At 46.7% G+C, this 23,582-nt stretch overlaps 1 protein-coding gene across 16 annotated transcripts in view; it reads right to left on the reverse strand.

Annotated features, from left to right (window-relative positions):
• Window positions 1–23,582, reverse strand: part of RTL9 (retrotransposon Gag like 9) — a 203,013-nt gene that overhangs the window by 34,156 nt on the left and 145,275 nt on the right. For 4 of the 16 annotated variants that reach the window (XM_060408060.1, XM_060408053.1, XM_060408063.1 and 1 more), the window contains exon 1: window positions 14,545–14,663. The exons of 5 other annotated variants lie outside the window; for them this stretch is intronic. The gene's annotated coding sequence lies outside the window, so the exon portion shown is untranslated. Of the gene's footprint in view, window positions 1–14,544; window positions 15,244–15,712; window positions 16,206–20,721; window positions 20,984–23,582 lie in introns of those variants that run through there. 7 more of the 16 variants (XM_060408052.1, XM_060408049.1, XM_060408058.1 and 4 more) reach the window with 6 other exon arrangements.

The raw sequence follows: 23,582 nt of genomic DNA on the forward strand, positions 1-23,582 counted from the left end.
GTACCCAGGTGTGGTAGCTGGTTTAAGAAATTTGAGAAGTGACACACAGGTTACGTTTCTGATGGTGAAAACCACTCTGTGTTAGCATCCGTTTGGGTGGTATTGCAGTCATGGGTGTGAAACATCTGGTTGTAACCAGAATGTGGGTGACTGGCTCACAACTGGGAGAGGCAAGTAAATATGACTTGGCCTCCTGGTCTTGTATCTGGCCCCAACGTGCAAATTCGTGTCAGGAAACTAATTCTTCCCTGTCAGAATTCAACAGGTTAATGACAGCAGCTGGCAGAGGTCTGCCCGTGGTTACACTGAGTGCCGCATGGCGACAGGTTAAGGACTACAGAAAGCCACCAGAAAAGGGGGCTTGGATTGTCTGAGGAGTGGAGGACCTGGCTTGCCAGTCAGGGGAGGGAACAGGCTGTGGTCCAGGGCCAATATCAGAGGTACAGCAAACAGAACCAGAAGAAGCCAGGAGAGGGAAAAGGAGATGGCAAGGACTATCGCTTGAGCACTTACTCTCTCCCCATCAGGCACTGTGCCAGCTCTGGGTAACTTCTCTCATTTGATCACAGCAAGAGCCCCATTTTACAGAAAGGGAAACTGCAGTATAAGATCAAAAGCAGGAACCAGGAACAGTACAAATACCAAAGCACCCAGAGGCACTTGGAATCAGCTGCCAAGAAAAATTTAGGAACCTGAGTTCTTTATAGTCATGGCAAAGGGGATTAGGAGATTTGCATGTAAGCCACTATATCTCTTCAGCTGGCTACCTTATTGGGCTGCCTGTATCTCTCACACCTCGAGGTGGCTGGGAAGGACCGGCTTGGCAAGGACAGGGACCAGAAGAGGGATGGACAGGTGTCAATAACAGATTCCTTTGAAGAGTACGTTAATGGCTACACACCATAAAACTCCAGCTAGAACACTAGTGGGGAAAAAAGATCAGTGAGTTGCAATAGCAGAATCGGCACATGAATTTGGGCTCTGTGTATACGTCTATAATCAGTGCTAGTCATTTCCTTGTTTGCAACTGAGATGCTCTGCCATCATTAATACCTGTTGATAAGTGCAAATAGGCTTGAATGACGCTCACAGAGACCCGCATTTAAGCACACTGACAACTGCAAGCAAAGCACGGGTCCTACTGAAAGGAACACACAATAGACATCACCACAAAACTCTGAGTCATAAATTGTCTAAATAGTCCTCCCCCACAGACAACGTTAGCCATCATTTGTTCTCTGGCCAAAACTGTCCTTGGCTCCAATCAGCAGTCAGTGAACAAATGACATTGTATTACAGCATCCCGCCACTAGAGTATACACTTCCACACGCAGGAAAAGCAGGCATCTCTCACCTTCAGCCCTCTGTGCGTGCGTACAAGCCAAAAAGTCCAAGTGCCTGAAAAGAGTTAGATCCTGCTTAGTCTTTTGAATGGCGAGAAAACCCCTGGAAGGTGACAGACATCAGGGCGATCCATTGACACTTGTTGGGCTGTGACACGAAATCAGAGGGGTTGGATGAGAACTTCACACAATAGCAACAGAGTTGCATTCCCAGCTGTGTGAAATGACCAGCATATCATGATTGCCTTTTCACGCAAATGTCAATGACATAATCCTAACAGACTCGCAGCTCTCTCACTGGTGTAATAAAACAATGACCCAATTATTTTGCAGGGCTGAAGCAGCAGATGTGATGACTAGGTAGGCTGTGAAGGGCACTGTGTGTGATTTTCGGGGCACAGTAGGGCAGCAAACTGTTTGCCGAGGGTTTGAAATTTGCTTCCCAAGCCAAAACTTCTACCATTCATCTGGTCAGAAAAAAAAAAATAAAGCCATTCAGTATGAAAGTTCCCACTTGTTCTCATAATGGAGGCCAGTTGGGAAAATGTGGCGCAGCGCTGATTGAAGCAAATTCTGTTTAAAAAACCAGCCGTTTTGTGGGTATTTGTTTATTTATAACTCTCCCCTGCTCCTCCCCCTCACTCTGCCTCCTTCTGCAAAGGATTTGAGATCGGACTGGAAAACTGAAAGTTTGCTTAAGTCCTAAACAGGTCCAGCTACTTTTTAGATGGACGACAAAATGAAACTCTTACAATCAAGTGCCTTGCTCTAGAAACGCTGCCGAGGTTGCTCAGTCAGCGCCAGTCCCCACTGTATCCCCCAGGGAGAGGGACCTCTCACATCAGAACACACCTTGTCGCCAGTGCTACATTTTAATGCAAGCCAGGGAAATAAACATGAACCCGTAAGCCTGTGCCTGAGAAAATAAAAGAACAGGGATTCACCACCTCCCTTATTCATTTACTCAACAAATATTGACTGGTACCTGTTTTGGAACAGGTTCTATTCTACACACAGGGGAAGAAAAAATAAAGAAGACAGAGTCCTTGAACTTGAGAAGCTCCCAGTCTAGTGGGAATGATAGTCGATCAGAGCTATGGCCAGGTAGCTTGGGGGCTGCACCGGGGCATGCATGATTCAGTTCCCAGCCTCAGATGGCCTTGGGTTCAACTTTTGGTTCTCTCACTAGATACATGACCTTGGGCACTTTGCTTAACATCTCAGGGCCTCAACTCCCTCATCTGTAAAATGGGGTGGCTAATAATAGAACTGACATCATTGGGTTATTATGAGGATTAAATGAGATAATCTCTCTAGAACACTTAGAACAGCTCCTGGCACACAGTAAGCCCCCAGTAAAAAGATAGCTTCCTGTGCTTTCTATTCCTTTTGTTTAACTTTCGTAAGACTGTGTCTGGTGATGAGACTCCAAGGACCGGTTTCTAAAACAAAACTGCTTTCAACAAACTCCTCCCTTTAGCCTGATTTTTTTTTTTTTCATTTGGAATGACACAGTTCTGTCATGATTTTTTTCCTCAGCAACCATATGTCTGGCAAAAACCTCAGGGAGAAAATATTTCCCAGATGGTTTTGTTTATGTCAGCCTACTATGTGCCAAGCACCCATTTAGATGAGAAGCACACATTGCCAAGTGATAAAGACAAGGTCCCTGTCCTCCTGGAGTTTACATTCTAACAGGAAAGACAGATTCTAAATAGATACATAGAAACAGAATTACCCAGAGAGGTAAGTGGGATTAAGGAGCTACAGCCAATAAGAGGAATATTGGGAGGGAATTAACTGGAGGTGGTTGGAGAAGGCACATCTCAGGAGGTGACACTTGAGCCGAGACCGAAAGGTTAAGATGAAGCCTCCCATGTCAAAAGCAAGAGCAAGGCAGTCCAGGCAGAAGCAATAGCATGCACAAAGGCCCTGGGGCAGCAAAAGACCTTGGGAATGTTCCAGAAATCAAAAGAACAGCATGGCTGAGACATGCAGCCCCAGTAGGGAGGTAAAGCAGACAGAATTAGTCAATGCATTCTGAATGAGGGCATGGAAAGCCCAGAGAGATTAACAGACTTACCCACAATGCCTTGCACACAGTAGGCGCTCCATATGTTGTAGAATAGTCAGTCTGCAGGGCGGGGCTGAGGCCCACTGCCTTCCAAAATCGGACTGAGATTTCCCACCACAACTAGGAATCAGCTACCGAGCAAGACTGAAACATATAGTCTTTTTCGTTGGTGAGTCATAGGCAACACGCATTAGAGTGTAGGGTCGAGTGGCCCCAGCTGCCGCCTGAGTGTAAGGGGCGGGGGTGGGCTCAGGCCGTGGCTGAAGCTTTTTAGCATGTTTATGATGAGCTGAAAGCACTCACTGCTTAATTTAAAATACCGCTCACACATACACACACAATTCAGCAGCTGGGGGAGCTGCCAGGAATTGAGGCTAAGTGTAGAAAATTAGAGGATCAGAAATATCGGGTGCCCGGCCTTGTTTCCCAGCCCCCACGGGTTGTTTCTGACCCAGTACAGTCCCATCTTCCCTAATAAACTCCTGGAGGTCAAGACAGAGATGGGGGCAGCCGTGGTTTGAGGAAGGGAGGCCTACACAGAGCCCTCCATGCCAGCAACACTAGCAGCTCTACCTGGTCTTAAGTTCGCCAGGCTTCCTCTCCATCCAGCCTATTAACATACCTCTCAAAGCCCAAACTCACTTTCCTCATGAAGCCTCCCTTTGCGCTCCCCCCTGCCCCGCCCCCGTCCTCAACTCCCCCCAACCTTCATGTTATTCAAAATTTGACAGTTGGGAAGACTCATTTGGCCCTGATCACAAATTGCCTGGGCTGGCTGCTGCTTTTTCTGGTGTGCATATCTTGACTCTCCAACCACACTGGGTCCCTTGGCACACATTGGAGGAGCCACGTTGCTTTCCTCAGTCTTCTTCCCCACTCTCAGCCCAGGAGTATATACACAGTGAGAGTCTCCTGTGCCTTTGCTCACTGGTTACATGATAGTATTGTTTGAAAAGCCTTTTGGGTAGAAGAGCTGCTCTTAATTGAAAAATAAGAACTTCAACTTGACAAAATTTGAACACCCTCAAGGGTATTCAGTTTCCCACTGCTCCCCTATACCCAGGGTATGCTGCCCACAAACTGGATGAACCTGCAGCCTTCATGATCAAAATGCCCCACAGTTCATCTCTTTGTTCATAATATCCCTTCTGACCATGAGGCACTCTCTCCCAATCCTACCTTTCAAAACCCCAACTCACCCTTCAAGGTCAAATCTAAATGCCATCCCTGCCTCGTCCCTGAGCCCCCATGACAGCCCGTGTCTACCTCTTTCAGGCGATAGGTTGGCAGACTGGAATAACCTAGGTTCAAAGCCCAAATCCATCACTTCCCTAAGAACCTGTTTTCTCTTATGGAAAAGGGGTATATTGGAAGGTGCCAATAAAATAATAATATCTGCAGCCCAGTCAGTACAAGATTTGGTCAAGGGAGCTCAGTGAGAGCTACTCGTCATCATCTTCATCATCTCTGGGAAGCCAGGGTGAAATCATGGTTAAGAATGTGTGAGCTTGGGAACCAGATTCACCTAAGTTCCAGGCCCGGTTCCATCACTTTCGAACTGTGTGACCTTTGGCCAGTCACTTCCTTTCTGAGGCCCAGTTTCCTTATGTGTGCAACAAAGTAAGCACAGTCTCTCTGCCCATCACAGAACCTGTTGGGGAGGTTCAAAGATGTGCTGTATGCAGGCAAACCCCTCAGCACAGGGCCCATCACACAAACACGGCTCATTCAGGTCTGTGCTCTGCTACAACCTAGAAAACTCCTTTAAGGGCACAGATAATATTTGACTTATCTTTGCATCTCTCCCTGCCTAGCCTAGCCCAGAACCTCTGCAGCTGGCAGGCCCACAATAAATCATTGTTGAAATGAATTGAAAACCCAAACCAGATGTGCCTCCTCCCCTGTCAAATGAAGCTTTCAAGCTGGTGGGTTGGGCTTGCTGCCCCTTCGACTCCCCCTCCCTTCAAGCCAAGCTGCCACCATTGTCTCGCAGGGTTCTGGGCACTAAATCAGGGTGGCTGGGTGGGAAGTGGGACGAGCCTGGCAGAACAAGTCAGGTAGGGAAGAGCCCGCTGTCTGCTCTCCAAGCAAACTGCCTTGGAAAGACGCTCTCCTGAAGTCTCTGCTGAATGAGAAGAGATGGCTTGGACTCCTGAGGGGACACCTCAAAAGTCCCTCACCCATCCAGGGTCTAAGAAGGAAACCCCCTTCTTCCCCCGAGATGCTGAAAAATGGACGGAAGTGAAGGTGTTAGGAAAAAGTTCCCTTCCCCTTTCGCAGAGATGGTGAAACTGAGGTTCAAAGAGGTTAGCTTCTGAAATCACAAGAGTGGGCTTCAAAGCAGAGTTTAACTGGTGTCACAGAAAAACTCTAACCATTTCACTACCTTGCCGCTAGGTGAGTCTTGCTCCAAAAGGACAGAAGTATGTATTTATCCCTCCCACCTCAAGATCCCTGGGAAGAAAACACAGCTTTACTGAGGAAAAATACTGCAAAAAAATGAATAAATACAAATCTGCTTTCAAACTACAAGAGGCACATGTCTTCAGTGTTTCTGAGCCAGAGCCTTATAGACAGGGCCCAGGGAATAGCATGCTGCCCAGCACAGGGTCAAAGTGAAACCAGAACATGGCTGCACACACTGTATCTCTGACCCTAGGCAAGTGATTTAACCTCGCGGTGTTTCTGTTTTCTCATCTGTCTCAAGGTGCCAGTAATAGTACCTCCTCACAGAGCTGTCAACTAAAGTCAAATGAGCTAATCTTTGTAAGTTGTGTTAGTTGCTCAGTCACGTCCAATTCTTTGTGACCCTATGGACTGTAGCCCACCAGGGTCCTCTGTCCATGAGATTCTCCAGGCAGGAATACTGGAGTGGGTTGCTATTTCCTTCTCCAGGGGATCTTTCTGACCCAGGGGTCAAACCCTGCAATTGCAGCTATTTCAGGCAGATTCTTTACCATCTGAGCCACCAGGGAAGCCCAGTCTTTGTAAAGCACTTGCCATGTGCCCTGTATATGGAAACACCATACAACTATTTGTTAAATAAAAATGAATGGGTATCTCTGTCCCCCTGTAGCAAGATCAGCCCAGAGGGAGGGTGTTCAAATGTTAGAGCCTATCTGTGGAACTAGCTGAACCCGGCTTCCAAGCCCAGTCTCATGACTGACTCTCTTTGAACCTCAGTTTCATCACCTCTAACGTGGGGATACTAATAGTCCCCACCCCAAAGGCTGTTCCTACTTTTAAATGAGATAGCACCAAAGTCCTGAACACCCAGCATGACCCAGCAGAGGGAGTTAGCACCCAACAAAGGTAGAGTGCTCATCATCTGAATCTTGGAGAGTGCTACTTCCCAAACAATTTCATTGTTTTGCCAATGAAACTCCTAAACATTTTCTTTCAAGAGCCAGAAAAGGGAAACATTTTTGGTCATTTCCAAACCACGAACATGGCAATTTGTTTCCCCATTCAGTAAACCTGACCCCCCTCACCCAAAGTTGCAGAAGTCACCTTGCAGGACAAAAAAAATAATTGAAGGAATGAGTATTTTACTGCAAACAAACGCCATCTTTGTTTGCTGCCCAGCTTTGGGTGGAAAAATACCCTAACCCAGGAGCTTGGAAAATTCTTGAAAGTTCTCATTTTATTCCAACAAATCCAACCAATCTGGCAAGACTCCTGGCCGTGTGAACCGGAATCAGAATGAATCAAAACTCACCGAAAGCAGCACTAAAGAACATTTTGAAAACAGGAGGGGAAAAAAAAAAAAGCATCCATCAACTCACCACTCTAACACAACTCTTAATTTTGGAAAGTTCTCTTCCAGTCTTTATCCACGTGCAGACATATTTTTACAGCACTGTAGTCATAGGGAAAAACTGCAGTAGCTTCAGCCAAGAACCAGATACCACACAGCTCATGTCACTAAACTTTCCAAGTGAGGGCTTTTGCCTCCCTCATGCACTCCATTCATTCTGTCAGTCAGCCATTCGACAACCCTGGATTGAACCAGGCTCTGGTGCTACACCCTGGGGAGCGCGGAGACCAGATGACTAAATCACAGTCCCCGCCCTCAAGCAGCTCCCAGTTTAGCGGGAGAAACAGACCAGTCAGCAGGAAATTAGAGGGCACCGTGATCAATGCATAAATGCTGTGAACTGCACAGAAGAGAAGCATTAAAGGTGGGCAGGAAGGAGAGGGGGAGTGGGGATGGGAGAGACCAGACAGAACATATGCAAAGACATGAAGTTAGGAGAAAACAAAGTGTCATCAGGTAGCCAAAAATAGTACAGAATGACTGGCTCCTAGGCAGATGGCAGTGGACGTGAGAAAAGAAAGGGGTGGGGGGCAACTCATTAAGAGTCTCAAGGTTTCGGTTTCATTGTGAAAACCACGGGGAAAGCTTGGGAAAGATAGAATTTAAGCACAGTCGGATACACAACTGAGGAAGACTGTCCCAGCAACAGAATGGAGGCTAGATGAAAGGATATGAGCTAAGGAAGAACAGGGGGACAGGTTAGCAGGCTATCAGAGTCATCGATCAAGATAAGGAGGGTCTAAATGACTGAGATGGCTTCTCCACTTACACTCTGTGTCACCTTAGCAGGTGACTTAACCTCTCTGTGCCTTAGGCTCTATTGTAAAGCAAGGATAAAAATATCTCCCTCGTGGAGCTGCTGGGAGGACTAGATGAGATACTGCATGCAAAGCACCTGGCACAGTGCCCAGTGCCCAGAAGACACTCAAGACGTGTTTCTTCCCCTTCCCCTCATTCCCTTGTCTTCCACCTCACCCTTCCTTAAAGGCTGGCACGGTATGGAGCATGAAAGTGGCCGAAACAGGATTCTAACCCAGATCAGTCTGACTCCAAAGGGCAGTGGAGAAAGTTTGAAAGTGCCGTTGTCAGGACAGTTACTTAGAAGGATTGTTTAGCCAAGTCGAGGGCCCAGCTGAGGTTGGAAACTATGAGTTTTGAGTGGGACTAATCAACAAAGTGATGGGATTTTCTCCAGCAGTGTTCCTCCATCTGGGTGTAAGCACAGAGGAGGAGGCTGTCAGTTAAATTTATCCAGGCTTGGGTTTTTGCCTAGGGGATGTGTCAGAAAGACACAGGGCAAGGGAGTTCAGGATATAGGCAAGATCCTGAAGTCTACATTCCAGGAGTTAGGCAAACAGAGTTGGCTTCAAATCTCATCTCTGTCCTGAACTAGCTGGGGGACTTTGGGAAAGTCACTCAACCTCTCTGAGCCCCAGTCACCTCATTAAAAAAATAATAATAACAACAGTCCCAGTCTCATAAAGTTACTGTGAGAATTACATGAGGTTATTGAAATGATGTAAGATGCCTAGTATGTGCCTGCCACATACATATTCAATTATTATTTTTAACATCATCATCATTTTCAAGGATGGAGAGAGGAAGAAGGAAAGCTACAAGGCTAATGGGGTGGGGGAGTGAAGTGAATCAAGAACCTGGAGAGCCTCTTGAGGCAAGGGATGAGCTTTGAGGTCGGTGGGCAGGAGGGAGATGATGGGGGCTCTGAGATGGAGCAATTCTGACGGATGATGAAGGATGAAGCATGGTATGGCTAGAATGGAGGTGTGTCCTGCACATGGATCATGGATGTCAACTCACCCAGGATGATGTCAGGACTTGGGGTGGAGAAGAAGACAGTGAGCCAGATGTCGAACTCTTCCTTGAATGGGTGAGGGGGATGGGTGGCTAAAAAAGAAGAGTCGATGAGGAGAGGAGAAAAGAGAAGAGGGTGCTGTAGCCAGATGGCTTCAGAAGGAGGAGTTCTTGGCTGAAGCGGAGGAGTAGCGATCTGGACGCAAACAGGGGAAGCCAGAGCACAGACCCCACCTCCCAGCCCTAGGGTGTCTGTGGTATAGAAGTGTGAGAAGTGTCCACCAGAGGGCGCTGCAGGCAAAGCCGTGAGCCTCTCCGTGGAGACTCAGGTTTCAGCACTCGCAGGCGCAGAGGTAGAGAACAGTGTTCTGCGGAGCTTATTCAGAGTGAAGGGGGAATCGTTTCCCGTGGGGTGGGCTTTCCAGGGGGTACAGACAAGAGTGGGAGAGGGCAGTGGTAGTAAGATGGAGGAGTCAGGGGCGGCGGGGAACGGGAGTGCAGAGCAGAATGGGGACGGTATGGGAGAGGACAAACGATGGGCAGGGAGACTCACGTTTGGGCTGTAGCCAAGGAAGGGGGGATGTGAGGCTTGGTGGGATTAACTGTCCTCAGACTTTCAAATGAAGCTTTTTTCCCTTTACATCTTTTGTTTATTATAAAAGTAACACATGCTTCTTTCAGGCAATTCTAATCATTACTGAAGTGAAAATCCACCTCCCCATTCCTTTCCCCAGAGGTAACCACTGTTAATCTGTCTATCCTTCCAGATTTTTTCCAATGAATAACAAATAATATCCTTAACGAAAATCAGATCCTATTATACTGATTTTCCTGCAACTTGCTTTTATCACAATATTATATTGGAGACATCAATCATATGTAACTTATATCTGTATATAAAGATCTAGCTATAGATATCAATATCTAAAGACCTCACTTGTCCTTATTTATGGCTTCATTGTCACTGTCATCATTACAGTAGTAGTAGGGGTAATAATAGGTAGTAATTATTGAATGCTCTGTGCCAGGTACTAAATATTTCATAAGCCATCATAGGGGTTATCTCATTTACTCTTCACAATGTTATGAAGGAGGTAATATTTTTATTAGTATCATTTCCATGCTATAGATGAGATCATTGAGGCACAGAGAAGTTTAGGAAGTTGGGCAAGGTCACACAGCTCACAAGGGCTAGAGGAGGAAGTCAGACCTAGGTCTTCTGACCACAGAGCCCAAATTCTTAATCATTAGCATAATGAAGCTTAGTCTGCTACTATTTGGACATGTTGTAAATTCTTTACAAATTATAAATTATGACACCAGCTCTCCACAGACATCATTTAGGTTATTTCTAAATTTTCGCTACTTACAAATAATGTTTAAATGAAGATCCTATTCATGGAGTATTTCAAACAGCTAAACTCCTAAAAGAACTCTTGCTGGGTCAAATAATATTTCAAGCTGCTCCCCAGGAATTGTGCTAATTTAGATGCACATCAAGAATGAATACATGTGCCCGTTTCACCATAGCCCCACAAACGCTGGATTTTAGCAACCTTTTAAATTTCTGCCAGTCTGAAAGGTGAGAAACATTTCAGCTCTCTCAACACTGTTGTAATTTGCATTATTATTACTTAATTATTACTGAGGTTTTGAACCTTTTCATATGGCATAAACCATTTGTGTTTCCTCTGTGGATTCACTGTTCATTATTCTTTGACTATTTTTTTAGTGGACTGTTTATCATGTTCTCATTGATCTATAGAAGCTCTCTCCTTCAAGCATCTGCCTGCAATGCAGGAGACCCGGGTTCAATTTCTAGGTCGGGAAGAGCCCCTGGAGAAGGAAATGGCAATCCACTCCAGCACTCTTGCCTGGAAAATCCCATGGACAGAGGAGCCTGATAGGCTACAGTCCATGGGGTTGCAAAGAGTCGGACACGACTGAGCGACTTCACTTTCTGTGTGCCAGATACTAAGACTAGGAATATAGCAGTGAATAAGCAAAGCTTCCAGCTTTCATAAAGCAAACACGTAGGTAGAGGAAACAGATAACAAGCAAATCATTAAATAATGTAATTGCAGGTCATGGTGAGTGATGTAAAGAAGAGCACACATCCTATAATGGAGCTCTTGAAACATTATGAATAATAAACCTCTGTCTGCCTTTGACTTTATCCTGGTTTGTCCTTTGTCTTTCAACTTTGCATGAGATATCTTTTGCCACAGCAAACGTGTTCAATTTTTTTTCCAGGCAAATCTGTCATTCTTTTTCTTTATAGCTCCTAGGGATTTTTTGTTACTTTCCAAAGACTTCCCACCTCCGTTTTTTAAAAAATTTTCCTATGCTTTCTTCCAGTCTTTCAATGGTTTCTCTTTTGAAAATCGACAGCTTTGACTAAGCTGCCATCTATTTAGAAATAAAGAGGGAGGCAGAAATTCAGCTTGATTTTTTTTCCAGTGGCAAGCCACTTGTCACAGTAAATGGCCCCATGGATTAAACGGTGTATCCTCTTCCCCACGAGGGTCCAGCGAGGTCCACAGAAAGCAATAGCCTTGCTCAGGGTCACATAGCAAATTAGCAGTGCCAGAATCGAGCAGGACTGTGAGGTCCCAAGCGTGGCTGACTCCCATGGCAGCAATGTGGGATGGAGCTCACCACAGCTCCATCTATCACTGCACTGGATCCGCCCTCCCTGACCAGGGCCAGGACTCACTGTCTGCTGCCAAGGGCGCTTTCCCTTTCTAGTAAGCCCCCTGCCCCCTGGCTCAGAGATAGGCATGCAGCAGCGGTCCGAAGTGGCTCTGCGACTTATCAACAGGCAAACACCTGCTGATCTGCGCGAGCTACCTGCCGTGAGGCAGTTTGGGCTGCAGAGGACTGGGGGCAGAGGACAGATAGATTTGCCACTTTAAGAATCAAAATAGAAAGTGTCTGTTCTAAATAAAGAAATCTGGCTTTGTTTCCATTCAGTGGCTGACAGAGCAGCTGCTGTCCTGGGAGCCTTCTGAGGGGGCTGCCTCAAATTGGGCCAAAGCTGGTGGTTTGCAGACTTCTGGGGTTTGTTCTGAGGCCCTGGCTCTAGAATCTGAAAGGTCATCTTCCAAGGAAAAGGAGCACACCACCAGGGCACTTGGCCTAATATTCCATTTCATGGGTTGTCTCCTACACAGGGTTTTCCTTCTCTGTCCACATTTCCCGGAGGCTGTTCACGTGGTCTCACCCTGAGCAGGCAGGCAGGAAGGGGTCTCCAGGGAAACAGACATGTGAAGTGGGGCTTATATCATTCTGGCTACGTGAGGCAACATTTTTTGTTTAAATCATATTTTCCCAGGAGCTTTTCGGTCAAAGTGTTCGAACAAAATAGGTGGATAATTGTCACCATTATTTCGCTTGGCTTTCCGTGGATAGACACAGCCAAACACATTAGCACATTCTTATCATCCTACTAACCTTGATGGGTATTATGTTGCTTCTCTCCAAAACTCAGCAGTGAATTTACTGCTTGCGATAATGCAAGGCAACCTGATGGCCTCGGATCTGTCCCCTAGCTACAGGCAGGGTGGGCAGCAGGCCTCTGCAGTGAGATTTAAAGTGGTTCTTCCCATGCCAAGGACCACTCCAACCCGTCACACTGACTCCAGATATTCCCACAGCCAACACAGTGGAAAGAGACCCCGAGTTTTGGCTCCAACTCTGCCATTACTTGCTGTGTGACCTGGGGTAAGTCACTGCCCCTCTCTGGGACTCGGGTACTTTCCAGCAAAATGAGAAGATCAGTCTGAGTGGACTCTCTCACCAAGCTCCTCATCAGAATCACCAGTGATACTTACTGATGTGCAGATTTCAAGCCCTAACTCAGACATCCTGAATCAAATTATCTCAGTTTTAGGGGTCACTATATCTGTATGTGAACAGAACTCCCGGTGATGCCGCTGTACAGGCAGGTTTCTGATCCAGTGAATCAGATGACCTCAAGGCCACTTCAACCTCTGACGTTAGCTGGTTTGATACCTCCCTCAGCATTTCTGTATTTTTTTTATCTCTAAGAGGGATGCTCCCCTTCGCCTCCCAAACCCCACGCAGAGTCAGGGATACTTGCTCATCACGAGCCCTGAAGCATTCCACCACCCACTGGTTAGACTTTGAGCACAGAAGCCAGGAGGAAAAGGTACATACCTTATTGTTGGGGAAGGGGGCTAGGAAAGAAAAAAGCAACAGTAGCAATAACAGGAAAATGGGGAACTAGATCTGCCTGAAGTTCAAGGCAGCCTGAGACCTCCACCGAGAACATAGCTGTATTTTAGGGACCGCACTTGAGGCTCCCATTCCCTGGAGTCCTCTCCACTTCAGCCCAGGTCACACAGTGCAGAGAGGTACAGCCATGCTAGGGAATAGCCTTCTTTAATTGGTGAGGTCTTATGGCTTTTGAGGTTGGTACCACAAGTAAGAGCGTAAACACCTCTCTCCCCGACTGGGACCATCTGAGCCCAGTCCCTGGACCCAAGCATGATTCAGGCCCAGAGACCTGTAAGAAGCACTGGGCCTTGCATGCACCACAACTGCTGAGCCTGCGTTCTCGAGCCCAGGAGCGAAAACTCCTGAAGTCCACGCGCCTAGAGCATGTGCTCAGCAACAAGAGAAGCCAGCGCAGCGCAACTAGAGAGTAGCCCCCAGGCTCCACAACTAGACAAAAGCTCATATAGCAATGAAGACCCAGCACAGCCAAAAATACATAAGCAAATAAAATGGAAAGACGCACTGCTCCTTGACATCAGGACACTCTAGCTTTGGGGAAAGCTCTGAATTAGAGTCCTCCTTTCAGAGCGGACACCCTGCCCTCTTTCGGTGATCGAGAGACCCCATCTACTGCCACTATTATCCCCCAACTCTGCTGCCCTAGATCCCTGACTCTCTGGCTCTAGGCTTGAGTCCACATTTATTATTCATTCTTCAGTTGCCCATTATTTACTAAGCACCTACTCTGACCTGGCACTAGGTTAATTAGGCCAAATTGAAGCAAAACAGACATGGTCTTGGCCCCCGGGAAGCCAAGAGGCTAGCACAGTAAATATCAATCTTATCAGAATCGAAACTTCTCTTTTTATCATAAATGTCCCTTGTTGTACCCCTTTGTGGTCTGCTCACTCGCTTCAGTCGTGTTGACTCTTTACAACCCCATGGACCTTAGCCCGCGAGGCTCCTCTGTCCGTGGGATTTTCCTGGCAAGAATACTGGAGTGGGTTGCCATGCCCTCCTCCAGTATTCTCCTCCCGATCCAGGAATCGAACCCGTGTCTCCTGTGTTGCAGGCAGGAACCTGCTGAGCCACTGGGGAAGCCCGTCATACCCTTTTATTATCCTGAAATTAAAATCATAGCTATAATAACCTGCATACACACATAAGTTCCAAAAGATCAAGAAGTGTCCTGCCACACAAAGAGGAAATGAAAATAATCCATAATCAACTACAATGTATTTAAATATGTAAATACTTACGTAGGATGACAGTGAAAGACTAAATGAAGTAGACAGAGACTTGCGCCTTCATCGAGAAGCCCCACGAAATGCAACAGCTACAGGCACAAACTGATAAGGGATGTTGCACAGACGACTGTAATTCCAAAAGCAACATCACTACTGTTACCACGTGATTTTTGAAATGGTGAACGACTGTGGATAAACCTCTGGGAGGAGAAAACAAAGTTCCATCTTCCCTCTCTTTACACAAGATTCATTAAAACTGTGTGTGGAGGCGAGAAAGCCAAATTTTTTGTACATATATGTAAAATATTTACAGTACACGTTCTGATCATTATAAGAAGAGTTTCCACCTCCACGGAAGTCCAACAAAACATTCAAAAATCACATAGGATGTGGGACTAGTCTTCATTTTGCAAGACTGTCCTGGGTAAAAAATCCATCTGTCCAGACAGGAGATGCAAGAGACACGGGTTCAATCCCTGGGTCATTGGGAAGATCCCCTGGAGAAGGGCATAGCAACCCACTCCAGTATTCTTGCCTGGAGAGTCCCATGGACAGAGGAGCCTGGCGGGCCACAGTCTATGGGGCTGCAAAGAGTCAGACGCGACTGAGCACACAAACAGCACAGCATCTGGGCAGAGCAGGACGTGAGGCTTCTCCATTTCTTGTCCACTAAATGACCTCACACATTTCCCCAAAGTCCCCTAGGGGGCAGTATTGGCTCAGTTTCGCGTCATCAGGCCAAGTGTCTCAGTTTCCATACAACTAGAGCTTTGTCTGATTCTCCCCAAATCCTCATCCCCTTCACCCTTGCCCCCAAGGAATGGAGTCCAGTCCTTGCTACCACTGTCTGACGGGACTCGTAAGCCTCAAGCCCTCTTGATCAGTTCAGCTAGTTTGCTTCCACCGAAGGCAACTGCTTGTCTGGATTACAACCTGTTGCTCCCACTCCTTTCAGGTGCCCCCGCTGAACTCGGCACCCGCCGCAGAGCCTCCTATGCCATGCCAAGAGTGCCCCTACTTGCAGATGGCCGCCCTTCAGCTCTGCAGGTCAGCCTCGCCGCTCCCCACCCAGCTCCCAGTTCCCCTCCATCCCCACTCTGGGCGACTTGAGGAGCTTCACTTAGACTCTCTGAGCGGCAGTTTGTTCATTTGGAAAAACGGCGATAATAATAGTACCTACCTCCACAGTGTCCTTGAGAGATGAATGAAATGAATGCTTATAAGATGTTTAGTAGCCTGCCTGGCACACAGCAATCCACCCGAAAATGATAGTTTTTGTTCCTATTCTGGGAATCACATGGAGTGCACTGAACACTGGCTTCTGCTGACTCTACTTCTCCCATTCTGCATGTTTCCACTTTATCTTCCAGACCAAGTTAGAAGTTTATATGAGGCTGAGCAGGATGGGTCTGCATCTGGCTTGAAGTTCCATTTGCTGAGAAGCAGTAAGCTGGGAAAATCTTCAGCGCTCTCTTCACCCAGGCCAAAAGAATGCTTTTTAAGTTTTTTTTTTTTTTTCCTATCCTGTTTCATCTCACAAACACTATCTGAGAAGGAGTCATTGAGCAGACCAGAACTGGGGAGCGGGATTAATTAGGAACTATCGTTAAAATACAGCACCCACTTTCTTGTCTGAATCAGTGTCTGGTGAAGTTGGCTGCACGGTTAATCACCTAAGCCGTGTTTGCACGTTGCCAGAGGTTTTGGAGGAAAAGGGAAAAAGACAATCAATCATCCATGTGTCAAATAGAACGTTCAGCTCCTGTACAGAGATGATACTAAAAAGTCATCTCAGTACAAGCAGTGAGATCAGGGCAACAGACATCTTGAAAGTTCTAACCGTTTGCTTAGCATTAACAAAGAATCTTGAAGAACCTAGAAACCACTGCAGGGACTGTCCAGACATTTGTTTATTGATCAATATTTATTGAGCACGTACTATGTGTGTGGCACTGTGCAGGCTATAGAAAGCAGAGGAATCAGTCTAGAACCTTCCCTTCATGGTTGCTATCCAATGGGAGAGTTGTGGTGGGATGGGGAGAACCAGTCCCTGACAAAGCAACAGAAAGCCCGTCAGCTAGGTCTTTCAGAGTAGGTGAACATCCTTCAGTTGCTATAATCATTGTTGGTTAGTTGCTAAGTGGTGTCTGACTCTTTTCCGACTCCATAGACTGTAGCCCACCAGTCCAAGGGATTTCCCAAAAAAGAATACTGGAATGGGTTGCCATTTCCTTCTCCAAGGGATCTTCCTGACCCAGGGATCGAACCCATGTCTCCTGCTTGGCAGGCAAATTCTTTACCACTGAGCCACCTGGGAAGCCGGTTGATGTAAATTACATGCTCACAAAATCAAGCAGCCCAAATATTCTGCTATTTGGTGGAGGGGGGAGACAGTTGAGCTTATTGAGGTGGCTATTTGGCTTTACAAGTGAAGTGAAAGTGAAAGTGAAATGGCTCGGTCATGTCCAACTCTTTGCAACCCCATGGACAGTAGCCTACCAGGCTCCGTGGTCCATGGGATTTTCCAGGCAAGAATACTGGAGTGGGCTGCCATGTCCTTCTCCAGGGGATCTTCCCAACCCAGGGATCGAGCCCAGGTCTCCTGCATTGCAGACAGACGCTTTACCATCTGAGCCAGACTTAGACCAAATGCTTCAGGACTAGATCTTGTGTCCAGCAGATCTGGGTTTAAGTTCTGGCTGTGCCACTTTACAAGCTGTGTGACCTTGCCCAAGTTGCCTAACCTCTCTGAGCCAGTTTCCCCCTGTGGAAATTGAAGGTAATGACAGTATCGTCTTTGAAGGATTATTGTGAGGATTAAAAGAGATACCTTACGTAAAGCACTCGGCATCAAGCCTCCATCATAGTTAATGTTCCTGAAAAAGGCAGCTTACTATAATCATTAAAAGAGAGAAAATGGCTATCACATGCATTGGCCCAAGACATCTCGAAATTCTGGAGAAAAATTCTAGCCACTCGCATTAGCAGTGAAGGCAGGTTCTCCTCTCCTCCCTGCAGCTCTAGTATTCTCAGGGATGAGCCAGCCAGGTCTGGTAAGATCATGAGCAGGTAGAGAAAGCATTCCCAGGACAGCTCCTCCCCTCCCCCGCCCCCCTTCCTCTCCCCGCACCCCAGGCTAATCTGGCTTTTAAGGTGCCACCTACTGGCCCAGAAGGATCTTCCTTCACCCACTGAGGCCCCTGTCAGAGAGCCCTCGGTCATCCAGTTTCAATATTCCTCTCTACAATCTCCCTTTGCAACTTGGCATCCTACATCTCCTTCCCTGAGGTATAACAACATGAGAAAGGACAGACACATTGTAATGTGACCTTTTAAAAAAGAATGACCTGTATGTAAAATCCATCAGCGCCTCCTAAAAAATGCAAAACCCCACAAAAGGCTCTGACTCATGGTTGGGAGCAACAACGGGCACACCTGAATAGATTTTTCTAATTTGACTGGCAAAAAATTTCTCTCTGAATCTCCCCTCATAGTATGTCGTTTCCACCACCAACACCCCCCCAAAAAAAACCCACTTTGCTTTATTAGGAGAGATCATAATGGCTGTTCCAACAGAATGCGGATCACAAAATCTGCTTCTGAAAATGCTACCATGTGTAGTATTTTGTTGTTTCCTGCTTATTAATACAATACATTTTGCCTCTGAGTCAAATGTTTTTCCTTCTGCCAAGAAAAATCGTGAGTTACAGGAAATCTAACAGGCTTAATTAGTGAGGAGTTTAACTTAAGCCAGTGGTTTTGCAATCACCCCAGCCCAAGTCAGGCTCACTCCCTGCATTTAGTGGGAAATAAGTGGTAGGAAATGGCCTTTAGCAACCTTGTTAGAGAAAAGGCACTGTACCAGCAAGCCTGGTTCTCCCAAGGTAAAAAATGGCAGGCTGAGGTCACTGTAATTATCAACAATGCTTTTTGCATGCAGGTTCCTACTACATATGTCACCTGTTACTTTCAACTTTCTATAATTACAGTTTCTTCTGGTGAGATTGTGCTGCTTTCCCTGCCTTTTACCAACCAGCACACTTGAGAGAAAATCATTCATGGCCCCTTGAGTTTGCCCTGTAAGTGTATTTTAAAAAGCAAAGCTTCTTAGACCAGCCAAATGAAACTGATTGGAAATGTTCACCATAGAAACGGGAGACCTATTACGTATAATGGCCGAGCTCTTTGCAGCCAGGTCCTAAGCGCTAGGCCACAATCTCAGAATGAAAGAACCTGTAAAGGCTTTGGAAGATAGCCGTGAAGATGATTAAGGGATTGGAAAAGAGGATCTAGGGGAAAAGGTGAAAGGTATTAGGATTAGAAGGACGATTTAGTCCCAAGAGAAAAAAAAAATAATGAAGGCGTTAACCAGCTGTTTCTTCCTTGCTATCAATGGCATGCAGTACATGAATGGCAGCATGAGATACTTTAGGTTAGATGTAAGAAAGAACTTCCCAACAATGCATCTCCTTCAACACTAAAGGTCATTTATTCTTAAGTCCTAAAACACTGGTAGAGCCCCAAGCACATGTTGGACCATGTACTGGGTCCTGGAGAAGTTCACACGCCAATGTTGTTGTTGTTGTTTTTGTTGTTGTTGTTCAGGGACATTAAATAGATTATTACAAGACAGTGAGGTGCGTTCTATAATACAAGGAATTTGGAATGCTTTGAATTTTAAGAAAGCCAGAGGGGGCCTATAGCAGAATATTATATGTCACTTCCAGTGGGGTCTGAGACAGCATCCAGCAATCAAGTACATTGATATTTCGGGAGCAAAAACACATGAATATTCACACAGAGTGCGATAGAAAAATACTATAAATAGCCTCATACCAGCGCAGGTTTGGCTGCCAAATGAATTTACCTTAAACTTATAAAAGGCCCTCAGTTTTCAGAGCTCTAGGATTTGGGAAGGATAGATATGGGAATGTGTATCTGTGTGCACCGAGTCGGGTCTAGCAGCAGGACTTGGGAAAGACGGGACTTTTGACTGCAAGCAGAGAATGTGTGTCTAATGTGCTCTGTGGCCTCAGGACTGTGGACATGTTTTTGAGGAACTTGACTCTGTGTGTGTGTGTGTGTGTGTGTGTGTGTGTGTGTGTGTGTATGAAGCAGTGGGAAAACTTCATTATCCCTCAGGTCAAGCCCACATTCAGGGCCTATATATAAAGTAGCCCCTGGTAAGGCATCCCAAATGGTCAGCCAATGGTTTTTGTTATGGTTATGATGATTTCAAATATTTGGCCCCTTGGTCCCTATGGGCAGGGCCACCAAATTTCAGAATCAGCATCCTCCAGTGGGGTCCACAGGGTGTGGTAGAACCACTGAAGGGGGTTGAGGGGACATCTTTGACCTTCCTTTTTAAGCTGTGTTCATACCTGCTGTGGTAGATGGCGATGCATGTCAAGAGACAAAGTGAAAAGCCTACAGGGAGGGGCACTGGAGTGCCTTCATCTGTGGGCTGAGGAACACCTAGTTACCCTCTCCCAGCCAAGCACCCTCACTTAGGGGGTAACCTCCCTTGAGGGGGAACACCCACTGAACCCTGCCATACCCTCAGAAGTTGTTTCCTTTCCAAAGGAAAGGGGGCAGTCCTTCTGCTAAGTCTCCTCTTAGCAGTCAGAAAAAGGAGACCCCCACCCCTCAGGGGCCATTTTCTACTGTGACCCACCTATCCACAGGTGTCACCTACACGTAGAGATGAAAGACACCAAGACTCTCTTTCTGTCTTTAGATACCCCCCAAAGTATGACCTCCTCCCTGGTCCTCCTCTCTGCCCTCCGGGAATCCAGGCTCACATCTTTTCAGGATGAGCTCAGCCTCCAGCCACTCCCTCTGAGGCCTGGCTTCCCAACCTTGGTGATTCCAAAGTTCACAGCTGTTGCAATACACAGGGCCCACCCTAGGCAAAACTGTGCCGGAGACACAGCCTCCTATCAGCTGATTTCCCACACCCCCACGCCCTACCCCTGCCTGCCTGGCTTTCCTCTTCCCTGGGGAGTCAGCTCCCTCTAACCTTTTCCTCCCCTCCCCCTGACAGGAAAGGCTCTGATCAAGGAATCTGCACTCACACATATACACAAAACAACCCTGCCTGGCCCAGCCATCCCCCGCCCCCGAGACCACCCAGGGCAGTTGGACTCAAAGGGATCGTCCACCGATGGTAGAGATAGTGGCATTACTCACAGGCCAGAAGGAAGTCTCTGGGTTGGAGGGGGGAGGCCTTCTCAACACCCATCAGATAACGATGTGGGGCCATCAAGTCAGCCTTCACCATTTGAATGTAAGATGGACTGTGGTGACACTCCTCGCAGGAATGGACTCTGCTTTCTGAATTCAAATCAGCTCATGCACTCAAGACAGCAGGAGAGAATATCCAGAAACGGGATCAGCCCCAGGAACTATGACGGCTAGTTGTTCCAAAGGTTGAGGGTGTCAGAGGGAGCCACTGGGAAAGAAAGGGAAGAGTTTCCAAAAGGATACCTGTTGGTGAGGCAAAGAAAGAAGCAACGGGGGAAGGGAAACCTAGATGGCAGGGGCGGGGGTGGGGGAGCCAGTAGAAACAGATTTCAGGAAAGATTTCACATTTTTCAAGCGATTATTCTGTACTACAGGCTTCCCTGGTGGCTCAGTGGTAAAGAACTGCCTACAGTGACGTAGATGCAGGTTCGATCCCTGGATCAGGAAGATCCCCTGGAGGAGGGCATGGCAACCCACTCCAGTATTCTTGCCTGGAAAATCCCATGGACAGAGGAGCCTGGTGGGCTATGGTCCATAAGGTCGCCCATAGGGTCACAGAGTCAGACACAACTGAGCGACTAAACAAGAACAACATTTTGCACTAGACACAGTGGCTGTGTTGTCTCATGTCATCCTCACAACCTCCCCAGGAGATGAGAAGTATTATGAGATCCATGTGACAAAAGAGGAATGGGAGGCTCGATGAGGTTAAGTAATTTGTGACAAATGACACAATTCATCCTGGAACAGTGAAGCCAGATTAAAACACTTGTTGGTGTGACTCCAGAGCTCTCAGCCCTCCGAGGTAGGCACCAAGCACCTTGAAAATGTAGGAGGGGCCCCCATGTATCTGTTGAAAGAGATGCCCAGAGCAACCTGTACCCCCGCTCCCCATAACCAGAGCCCTCCCCCCCCCCGACAGCTTACACAGGGGCCGTTTGCTCCTGGGTTAAAGATTGCATTAACATGTAAACATGTGCTCTGGAAAAGTTTAGCACAGCCCAGAAGTCAAAGTCTCAGAGGAGTTGCAAAGGACAAAGCTCCCAATGGGATGGGCTACCTGGTAGGCCCCATAGTAGTGGCTACAGGGGTGGGTGACACTGTGACACAGAGTCCCTGAGACACCTTACAAGCCTGAAGACATCAAAGACAAGCTTGACTTATGTCACTGTATTACCCAGAAGAGACCCCACCCTCCATACACAAAAAGGAGAGCAGGCACTGGAGACCAACAGCCTAGGTTCAAATCATGGCTTTGCAACTTCCCAGCAACATGACCCTGGGCAAGTCACTACTCTGAATTTACATTTCCTCATAGTGAAGGACAGCAAAGTGTGGCATGCTGTAGTCCATTGGGTCGCAAAGAGTGGGACATGACTTAGCAACTAAACAACAACAACATTTGTAAAATACAGATGGACATTAAAAACATCTCTTTCAGACGTGAGATGGTGCATGCGAAATATTCAGCACAATGCCTGGTACTTAGTAGAAACTCATTAAGTATCAAATCCATCTGGCCAGAAAAGGGAGACCCAATTTGAAAGCCCTCAAAATAGCTTCTGAAGATAACTGGGACTTTCATTAATTCATTCAACATGCAAGCCCTGAACCTCTCCTTCTATCCTGGAGAGTCAGATATGAGAAAAAAAAAAGTCCTTGTTCTCAAGGGACTCACATTCTAGTGGGCAAAGATGCAACATACTCCAGCCACTCGATGGAACACATTATAAAAGTGGTAGATCCAAGAGGGCCGGGGAGACTCCTGAGGGTACTGAGAAACCTTCCCAAAGAAGAAAGCTGAGGTAGAACTTGAAGGACAAGTAGCAGCTGTTAGGCAGACAGGATAAGAAAGTATATTCCAAGGGAAGAGAATAGCATATGTTGAGTAACAGAACAGGGCAGGTTTAGATGGAACTGGAACAGCGAAGATTAGTGAGAAGTTACCCTGGGGAAGGAGTCAGATGGGGTAGAGGACTCTTGAGTGACACCTCTGAGCCAAGAGATGACATTCAAGATTTATAATAACCAGTGTGGCATGGGCAAGAAACATTTTGAAAAGACCCCAGAGCCATAAAAAATAAGGTCCCGATGGGGTCTTTAGGAAGGGACTCCTCATATTTAGAATCATTTTGGCCACTGAAGTGACTACAGGTGGATAATTGGTGCATTTGCTATTACAGAGACTTCCATGCTATTTGAAAATTTAGCCTGACATTGACAGTAATATATGGCATACAAGATACATATACAGTGGCACATAATACTGTTGCACAGAAGCATTTTTCTAACGTGTATGCATATCTGTAGAGAAGAAATTCTCCACTATCCTGCTAAAACTTGGGTGTGTAGTATTGTCATAGCTGCCCTAAGTGTGTAGGCCACTGCTACTGCTAAGTCACTTCAGTCGTGTCCGACTGTGTGACCCCATAGACGGCAGCCCACCAGGCTCCCCCATCCCTGGGATTCTCCAGGCAGGAGTACTGGAGTGGGTTGCCATTTCCTTCTCCAATGCATGAAAGTGAAAAGTGAAAGTGAAGTCGCTCAGTCGTGTCCGACCCTCAGCTACCCCATGGACTGCAGCCCACCAGGCTCCTCCATCCATGGGATTTTCTAGGCAGGAGTACTGGAGTGGGGTGCCATTGACACAGCCACATGTCATCTATCCCTAATCACTGTTGAGTTGCTGTAACATGGTCAGTTGAACTGAATGTCTTCCCTTTGAAATTTGATCCCTGTCAATTTCTTTAAAATGTCTTAGCAAATCACTTGAATGAACCCACATCTTCCCTCTCTCCTATTCATTG

The sequence above is a fragment of the Ovis aries genome, chromosome X, assembly GCF_016772045.2.
Source record: "Ovis aries strain OAR_USU_Benz2616 breed Rambouillet chromosome X, ARS-UI_Ramb_v3.0, whole genome shotgun sequence".
Taxonomy (NCBI): domain Eukaryota; kingdom Metazoa; phylum Chordata; class Mammalia; order Artiodactyla; family Bovidae; genus Ovis; species Ovis aries.